Source organism: Callorhinus ursinus, unplaced genomic scaffold (genome assembly GCF_003265705.2).
Source record: "Callorhinus ursinus isolate GAN/ISIS: 27379988/994484 unplaced genomic scaffold, GSC_fseal_2.0 scaffold12, whole genome shotgun sequence".
Lineage (NCBI taxonomy): Eukaryota > Metazoa > Chordata > Mammalia > Carnivora > Otariidae > Callorhinus > Callorhinus ursinus.
The window spans coordinates 38744577-38755003 of NW_027397074.1; positions in this window are offsets into that span (position 1 = coordinate 38744577).

Genomic DNA, 10427 nt, shown 5'->3' on the forward strand with positions numbered 1-10427 from the left:
AAACTGCATAGGCCTACCATGGTGTGAATCATTGTTTACGCCATTCCAGGAGCTAGGAAGAGTAGAGCATCTGGAGTGAAACTCTCCCAGCAGGGTCTTACAGTCCAGGTGGCCCCGAATCTTCACATCCCCATGCAGTCTGTCTCCGACAGGGCCAGCTAGAGCTTTTACTCCTTACCAGTAGGACACTGGGGTCCCATCTTTGCCCAAGACTTGTTAAAATTGAGTAAGTTTAGTCATGTAAAAAAAAGAAAAAAGGATTGGCAAGTAAGGACTACAGGTCAAAGCTCTCAGTTGGTTTAACTACTGTACCCTCAGCCCCTCACACTGTAGATGCTTGGCCATCATATGGGAAAATATGGCCACATTCAGAAAAAAGGAAGAACGACCTGTGTGTGATCTCTGCCCTCAAGGAACTTAAGATTTTTGCCCAGGAGTAGAAAAACACATCGAAAAACAAAGATATTGCTTTGTACTCTCAGTAATTGCCAAGTGAGTATGGAGAATGAGCATTCCAGGCCACAGAAGTAAGAAACGTTTCTGGCCTGGGATGGGCAAAAAAAAAAAAAAAAAAAGTCAATGAAGGGTGTTTGAGCTATGCCGTAAGGTTGAGAGTAGAAGATTCAATCATGCAAAAAGGAACATGAGGATCCTTCAGGTAAGGAGGAAAAGCATGAGCAAAACATAAGATGGCATGACACCGAACCTACTGGGCACTGAATGTGTCATAGAGCTGAGAGAGAGGGGTAGCATAATGGAGAAACTGGAAGAAAATATCAGAATGCATGCTGATCAGACACTGCAGAAGGCCTTAAATCCTGTCACCTTCAGTTGTGTGTGTTTACTGGAAAGAGTTCTGCAGTGAACTCTATAGTCCATTCCAGTTTCCAAATACCTATCAAATATATTTATTCCAGGCTGAAATCCCCCTTGTCTTATCATATAAGACTATACCAGCTTAGGAATGCCGGGGTGGCTCAGTCGGTTAAGCATCTGCCTTCGGTTCAGGTCATAATCCCAGGGTCCTGGGATCGAGTCCTGCGTCAGGCTCCCTGCTTCTCCCTCTTCCACTTCCCCTGCTTGTGTCCCCTCTCTCTGTGTGTCTCTCTCTGTCAAATAAATAAATAAAATCTTAAAAAAAAAGACTATACCAGTTTATATAATGCTTAAGTACTTCCGTTCCATTTGGTAATCAGTCATTGTCTTGAGCCCCAGAATGCCACCCCATACTCCAGACTTCCTCCTGAAACACCAACTAGAGGTCCACTAGACATTTAGTTTAGTCCTGGTCCAGTAGAGGTGCTCCAGGACACTTTTGGTCAACATAACTCTGTTATGGCTTGTGCCAGATCACCCCTGGTAATACCTATTGAATCACACCATGAACCTACTCTGCTCCAAAATAGAATATAGGTGTTCTGTATCCCAGTTTCTTGGTCTTCACATTCTTTCACAAAGCTTCTCAATGTAAGACCAAGGAGTTGAGACTTTATCCTATGGATTCTAGGGCACTGATCAAGAGTCTAAAACTCAGTATCTGTAAGGGCCTTTGGAAAGTTGGCTTGGGTTAAGGTGATAAAGGTCAATTGCCACACAGCCATAATATAAGGCAGACAACAGGGAATGTAGAAATGTGTAAACAGAAGAGCTATGCCACTCTTTAGCTCAAATCAAGCAATGTCCCAACCTGGGACCTTTGTACTTGCTGTACCCTCTGTCTGCAACGCTAACCAACAGAACTTCCTGCAATGGTGGTAATGTTCTCTATCTGTTTTGTAGCCAGTAGCCACATGTGGCTTCTGAGGACTTGAAATGTGGCTAGTGTGCTTAAAAAACTGAATTTTTAATTTTAATTTAATTTTAATTAATATAAATTTAGTTAGCCACAGATGGTTCTGGGTTACCCTACTGAAAGCAAGGTTCTAGAAGTCCATGTTTCCCTTCCTGTATTCCTTCACTTTTTTTTTTAAACCAAAATGTCTCCATTTCAGTGAGGCCTTCCATGACCATGTGATTTAAAATTGTAGCCCTTCCCATCCGCTCCTTTTTCTATCTCCTTCTAACCTTCCACGGAGCTTAGTGCCATCCAAGAGTCCTTATATTTTACTTATTCATTTCATCTCTTATCTGCTTTTCCACAACAAGAATGTAAATGTTACAAGGACCTGATTTTTGTTCCTTTTGTTCAGTATCGAGAACATATTAGTTGAAGAATTTTTCCAAATATGAGAACTCAGTTTTTCAGGAGCTTAATCTGCATTTTTACAGAAAATCTCCTAGGTTTGCAATATTGGAAGTTAAAAAAACAAACAAACATGTAAATCCTATACATGCCAACATCACCCAAGTCAAACAGAGCCACTCAGGTACCAGAGCCTATTTTTCCTTAAGAGAATGACAATGGTCAAAGCTAACATTTATGGAAATACCTATGGTAAGAAAACACAATGTTTTATTGGCTATTTGCAATGAGGGGAAATTGGAGCCTGGGAAGATAATGCTGACATTTATCTAACTACAAAGAGATGAGGGTCTGAATTAGTGGGATCAGTGGAAACAGGGGGAGGTGAGATGTCAGACATTGCAAAGAAAGATCCTCAGGCCTCACATGTGTTAGGAGGAGAAGAAAAGTATTTCAGGTGGTGTTGCTCATTGTATCTTACAAAGATGACCAACTCAGGACCTCGTATCCCCCAAGATCTTCTCTGCAATATGATCTTCCTACTCTCCCCCCACCCCCGTGACAAGACAGGGTTTCTTCCTCCATTCCCTCTACACTGGGCTAGCCCTGTGACTACTGTGACCAATGGAATACGGCAGAAATAACAGTGCTAGCTCTGTAAGTAGCCCTTAGTTGAACTGGAATGCTCACTCCTGGGATGCTCCCACTCGGAGCCCAGCAAGCCACCTGGAGAGACCATGTGGAGGTACTCTGACAGCTGAACTCTCATCCAACAACCAGCACCAAGTGCTGGCCACCTGTAAGCCATTTTGGACACGCAGACCAGCTGAGTCTTCACCTCAGCTTTGCACGAGCCAACATCTGACTACAACCACATGTAGGTAAGAAACCAAAGCAAGAACTACCCAGCTGAGCCCAGTCAACCCACCAAACTGTGAGAGATAATAATAAATTGTTCTATGCCATTACGTTTAGAGGTATTTTTAATACAACAATAGGTGACCAGACACATAGTTCAGAAGAGTATGAAGAACATACTCCCCTGTGAGTAAAAAGGAAGGAAATTTATACTGCTATTTGTATGTGTGAAGAAACTTGAACTTTCTTGCAAATGGTCAGAACTGGCTACATGGGGAAAGGAAAGAAGGAAGATTTTTCAAGTATAACTTTTTATGGTTTTTGTTTTTTTTTTAAATGTGTATCTGTATTACCTATTTAAAATAGTTAAAATTTTTTAAAAGATTTTATTTATTTATTTGTCAGAGACAGAGAGAGAGCACAAGCAGGAGGAGTGACAGGCAGAGGGAGAGGGAGAAGCAGGCTCCCTACTGAGCAGGGAGCCTGATGAGGGACTCGATCCCAGGACCCTGGGATCATGACCTGAGCCGAAGGCAGACACTTAACCGACTGAGCCACCCAGGCGTCCCTAAACAATTACATTTTAAAAATGTCACTAGATTTAGAAAAGTCAGGGAGGTGGGAGGAGCTGGTTTTGAGGATTTCGTTTTTCACGGAAGTTCACCTTGACTAAACTAGAAGGCACCAAGGTGAAAATGTGGCCGGCGGGCAGAGGGTGAGCTGGAGCTAGAGAGAGAGGATGGGAGCGAGAGATAGGCCAGTGCCGATGTGCTAACAAGGCTGACAGCAAAGGGTAGGACTAAATCAAGTTGCTCAGAAGACAGCAGAGGAGCAGAGACAGTATTCCCCTTCCCAAGCTGGGCCCTTGGAGAACACTCAGCAGATGACTTTCCATTTCCAAGTGTGTGAAATTTGGGGTTTTTCCTCCTTTAATTGGTGTAGTCCCATATGATTCCCGGGATTACCACAGTATCTATTGGCTGAGCTTTCCTTTGTGTTCTTCCACACTGTGTGCACCTGCTTGCCTCCTGATAAATGTACAAAAGACAGGTCATGCTAATGAGTCTCCTAACACTCATTGCTATTAGGACTGTGATAAGTCTTCCTGGAATTCATCCCTTCCCAGCATCTCATTTTTAAATTTTTCCTCCGTTTAAGATATTTTGCATTCCTTACCAGCTCCTTAAAAATAAAAAAACCTAAATACAGTGGTGTCTCCCTATTGAAGCCTGCCAACACTTTAGTGTGTAATGATCAAAATGGACCGAACCTGACCTTCCCAAAGGCCAAGGTTGAGCAGTGGGAACTCAGAAGGCAGACTTTGCACAGGTAACTCCGTACTGCCCATACCGCCTCTACTGAGAAATCCAGATATAACTGTTGGTGTACTTGACATTAACGCTATTTTTACGTTTTCTTAGGGAATGAATATGCAATTGGGAGAAATGTAGCAAAATGATGAAACCTGTTTCAAAACTAAAAATATTAAGGCTCACTTACTTTATTTTAGTTTTCAAGAATCATAAATAGAACTATATGCTGTCAGACTGCTCATGACAACCCTGTGTGATGCTGTGCTATTATTTTTGTAAGGCAGTATACACAAGTATTCCCCTTGTGGATGAGACATTTTCCTTACACTATTTGCATCAGTGGCTCTAGCCAGAGACTGGCTGATAAAGATGGGTGCCATGGTAAGTTCATCTTCTATTCATTACACTCATAATCTTGAAACAAAATCTGTTTATGCTTTTTCATATGCTATTTACTATTATGATCTTGGAAATTTCTTCCTTTAAGTCACGTGTGCAAGTTTGCCAGGCCTTTAGGTATTTAGGACACTTTTGCAAAAAAAAAAAAAGGAAAAGAAAAAAATCCTTTGTGGTCAAATGCTCAAGAAGACAGAGGAAGAAGGCAGTAAGAGAACTAACTTGACCAGCAGACAGCTAGAAAGAAAGGCAAGCCAATCTTGTCTCAGCATCCCTGCTCTGCTTATACAAATCTACTCACCCTTACACAGATCAAACAAAACCTCCTCCTAGAAGCCTTTTCTGCTCTTCCCATTTGGAATTAATTCTTCCTCAGCTAAGGGTTTACCTACAACTCTGAATCTACTTTTACCACCTCCCTTATAACAGTCTGTCTGAGTATCTGTTGTATGTTTGAATTAAATGTTTACATAGAAGACCTATGTGAAATTATAAAGTCCTTGAGGGCAGAAAATATTCATCTTTGCATTCCACTCTAGTGTCTTCGGCAGTGCCTAGCACATAGTAGATGCTAAGTTAGTGAATCCATGCATACGTGAATGCCAGATGGATGAATAAACAAAATCATGATTAGCTAAACACTGTCATCATAAGTAGAAAAAGAGCAAGACAGAGGTCTTGGAGTCTCGGAGGTCACAGGAAAATACATTACCCCAAGGGTGAGGGGAGGATATAAATGGACTCCAGATGGTGGCATGTTCATATCAGCTGAGAAGGAAGATGATTTTAGCATCAGTATGTGAAGTGCTTCAGAATAAGGAGTTGCAGGAAGCTGGGCAGCCAGCAAAGCAGGTTACAGGATCCCAGGCATGAAGTATTAAAATGATAATCCATAAAATTGGGTTGATGGAAACTTCTGTGTTTTCCTTACATTATTTGCATGGGCATATTCTGTGTACAAAGTGTCTGTGCTAATTAAATGAGCTGATGTTTATAAAGCTGTTTGTACACTTTAAGGCACTGCACAAAAAACACTGCCTTTCTTGGGGGGGTAGAAGGGTGGGGGGCAGATGAAATGATGCCTTGGAGGAAGCAGAGCCTGGACTGGGATGACAGACAGGAGCAGGAAAGGAAGATATAACTGTTGGTGGAAGATCAAGCCCAACTACAAGACAAAGGCCACTAAGAATATGTTGCTTCCTATTTGTAAATATTAAACATTTGTAGCATTGATCCAAGCCAACTACAGAATAAGCCATGAGAAACTCTACCTGAGAGGGTCTGGAAACACTGTATGAGTTCAAATTGGCTTTTGAAGACCTTGGAGAGAAGAAATAGATGGAGTTAAAAACAGGAAGAGCTAGGGTTTCTTGCAGGAGCGGGAAGGTCTCCGAAGTTCTTAAACCCAAAGAAGGTCCTTGAAAATGATGGCAGTGCTCAAGGGGTGACAAGGTAGCTGTTGTCAAATATTTTGAATTTGTAAAAGAGGAATTGGATTCATTGTACACATAGCTAAGACCAAAGAAGGAAACCGCAGAGAAAAAAGTGTCTTCTCATAGTAAAGTCTTTTCTATCCATTTCAAGTCCTTTTGAACATGGTCCTTATCCTTGCAAAATGGGGAGGTGAGACTGGACTGCATGGGATTTCATGTCATCAGATAGATGACTGGACGCAATGACCTGGAATGTTCCTTCCAACCCAAAGATTCAGTGATTTCACTGGCTGGTGTGCATAGAGAAGCAGTTGTAGGACAACAGTTTTCAAAGAGTGGTCTGGAGACCTCTGGGCACCCTCAAGACCCTTTCAGGAATTCCACAAGGCTGAACCTATTGTCTTAATAATTCTAAAATATTATTTGCCCCTTTTGTTGTTATTCTATCATGAGTATACATTGGCATTTTCCAGAGCCTACAGACATGATGTTCCAACCAACAGAATACAGGAGCAGATAGGAGAATCTGGCTGCTTCTAGTAAGCCAGACATTAAAGAAATTCACAAAAATGTAAACAATGCCCCTCTTTTCACGAAATTCTGTTTGTTCTGGAAAACAGTTATTTTTTATAAAACCTATCACTTATATTAACATATAATCAGCTTATTATTAAATGAATTCATATTTTTTAAATTTTGCTGTTTTAAGTTTTAGTGTAATAAGTATCCATTGATATAATCCATATAAACCAAAGCTCTTAGGGGTCCTCAGTAATTTAAGAGTGTAAAGGGATTCTAAGACCAAAAAACTTTATGCTATTATGGGGCATGGTCAGAAAAGGATTTATCTTTAATATTAAGAAAGGTGGAAGATGTGAACAGGTTAAAAGGCTTTCTTCTTTGCCCACTTCCTAGGTACCTTCACTGAGTTAACATCACTTTCATCCTGACACAAGGCTAGTGATTTCCTCAAAGGTGGCTCACTAGGGGGACCCAGGTACTGAAATGAGAACACCCATGCTTTGGAATCAGATGGGCCTGAATTCAAACCCAGATTTTTCTATCTCCTAGTCAGGTGGCCTTAAATTACTTGGCCTCTCTGAGTATCTATGTTCTGTGCCGTGTAATACTTATAGTCCCAGGTTGTTAAGAAGATTAGACAAGATACACATGCAGAATCTAACCCAATGCAGTGCCCCTTAAATTGTAGCTCTCTCTGTGGCCGGAGCTGCGATTACTCAGTCCCCAGTGAACCCCAAGGAGACTGCATGACCCGATGAACAAATGAAGGTCTAGATAGCATTTTCCCCAACTTTCCTCATGTAGTTCCTGCCTAGGCAAACTCCACAGCTTGAGACAGGTTATTCCCCAAGCACCTTCTTTACTGCCAATCATCAAAATATAACTTCCTCATTCTTTATGTTCTGAATACAGGTGTGGGTTAGCAGGATAAACATTGAACGTGGACTTAAAAAACCCAGGTCATGTTCCACATTGACTGATTGATTGACGGACGGATAGACTGACCGATTGATTAGCTCTGTGAACTTAGCTCAGCACTTCACCTCTTTGAGCCTGTTTCCTCATCTATAAAAAGGGATAATAAAACCAATTATAATGTATATAACAATTATAACCAGTCTGTGGGGTGGTTATAAAAGCTAAAGTAAACAATGCTTATGAAAACACCTTACAAATTGTAAAAATGTATTTGTTGTCATTAATACATCCCATCTATTCTATGTTCAAACTATTTGTCTAGCCTAAAAAATTCCACAATGAATATTTAATCAAAATGATCTCCACACAAACACAGACACAGGGCTACACATTTATTGGATGTTAACATGAAATTTGCACTAATTTTTACAAGCACACAAAAGTTGTGAATGTGTTCTGGGCAATTCCCCAAATTTGTTTTTCTATTCTAAATGCTTTATGTCAAACCCAGATAAAGAGAAACTCTAGGGCATATCAATCCTTATTTCTAAATAAACCCACTTAAAAGAGGTAATATTGATAAGAGCAGCAACAAAGAACTTTCTTAAAAAGTTAAAAATGTGACACTCATCTGATTCTCTCCTTATGACCTGATCCCTTGGGAAGGAAAGGACAGCTCTGAGACGCTGAAGAGGTGATAATTCGTAACTGCTATTAGCCAAGCTGCTGACTGCATCTGAACAGGTGCTCTTTTATGTCTATTGATTTAGAAGTAGGGAAAGCTGTTAGCCATAAAGTTTCTGTTTACTCCTGGTGAAATGTTTAAACATGTATTGTCAGGGCTGAGAGAAACTGACTCCATTTTCCAGTCAAATCAAGACCAGCCAGTTTTTGTCACAGTCCTCTGGGGTATCTGCATATTTGTTACCCTTGACTCCTCTTTAGCTGTGCAATTCCTAAGGACTGATGTCACTCCTTGTGAATATCATGTAAATTCCCCATTACTTATTGTATTGTTCTCTGCATGGTGGACATTAAGTGGAACTTAAATCTTATAATTCTAGGTTTAAACTGATAATGTTTCACTTTTCAAATACGTAGATTTGAAACATTCTCTTAGATACCATTCACAATGGTAACAACAAAATTTCATATTTACTTACACGGGACACTCAAAGGATCAATAAGCCTTCATGTTTGAAGAGTTTTCATAGTTTTTCCCAGGCTATATGAACAAGGTGATTTTTAGGGGTGCCTGGGTGGCTCAGTCGGTTAAGTGGCTGCCTTTGGCTCAGGTCATGATCCCAGGGTCCTGGGATCGAGCCCCGGGGAGCCTGCTTCTCCCTCTCCCTCTGCTGCTCCCCCTGCTTGTGATCTCTCTCTATCTCTGTCAAATAAATAAATAAATAAAATCTTTTTTAAAAAGGTGATTTTTTAGATCTCTATGATGTAGACATTAGAAGAAACAATGAAATGAAGTCAAGAGTCTATGAAATCTTAGGAAAGATTTGGAAGCACTGGGTGTTCTATCTTAATAATTCACTTCTTCTCAGCTTTCCTTATAGTTTCTAATTCAGGAATCCTAGATGAGCACCACTGTAGTACAGGAGTCTCTGTGGCAAGGCTGGCTGGATTCAAATCCTCCCACTGCCTTTACCGGTCCCAAGAAGTTCCACAGGCCACATCTTGGCCTCAGTTTCCCCATTTGTAAATGAGGATACTCACAGGACCTGCCTCATTAGATTCATGTAGGGGAATAAGCGAGTTATTTTGTGTCAAGTACTTAGACTGGAGCTGGGGCAGTCAGGAGGACAGATGTGTTAGAGATTATCCTTACTATTCTTTTCCATCAGGGGTCTGTAGGCTTTACAATGGCTGAGAACCTCCTGAAATTATGTGGAAAATGTCTGTGCACTTTTCTGACGAAAGAGACATAGACTTCATCAGATTTTCCAAGGAGGTAATCTAATAACGGCATCTCTAAAACTTATGGCATTTGGATTAGAGTCCATGTGAGCATGTATAGACATGCCAGACACAGAGAGATGTAAGCTCCCCGTGCACACTAAGGCGTTAACTGTGAATTCAACTACAATCAAAAGGAATGCTCCTTCTCTTAGTGAACACCTAGGTAGTACAACTTGATGCTCCCCACCCCCACCCCCAAAACATACAAATCTGAAGATGAACAGAGGTTAACCCTCCACGTGGGCATGTGTGATGGGGACCATTAGCTGCTGACACAGAGAATTTCGGGGGATTGAAAGCAGTGTGGGAAGGGGCAAAACAAATGGAAATCCATCACAGCTGTTTATGCTCGAATCCTAAAAATACCCTGAAGAAGTGACAAGCATCCCAGGATCCGATACAAGAGGTAAATGCGAGAGGAGAAAATGCCAAGAGAAGGCATTTGCAGGAGGAAACTTGATTTTCTGTTCCGGTTTTGCATTTGTCTTCCTAAGGCAGCACAGATCCTCCATGAGAAGAAAAAGACAGATGGGATGACAGAATTTTGTGGCTGTGTTTTCTGGAGCATTTACTGGAGAATTTACGACTCCTCATAGTTACTGTTAGATATGTATTTAGAATAATTTTCTGCCATGACAACAGGTAATCCTCATAAAACTTCGATCTCCAATAAGAGGGTAGAGATGTTGCTTTCCTAGCTTTTCTCCCTTTCAGCCTGCATATTAATAACCTTGAATAGCTACTCCGTATTCTAAATAATTGAAGCTGCCTTGCTTGCAATCTACTTTATTATTGTTGGTTAAAAAGTGATGAATTCTTTCTTCTCTCTGGAAAATT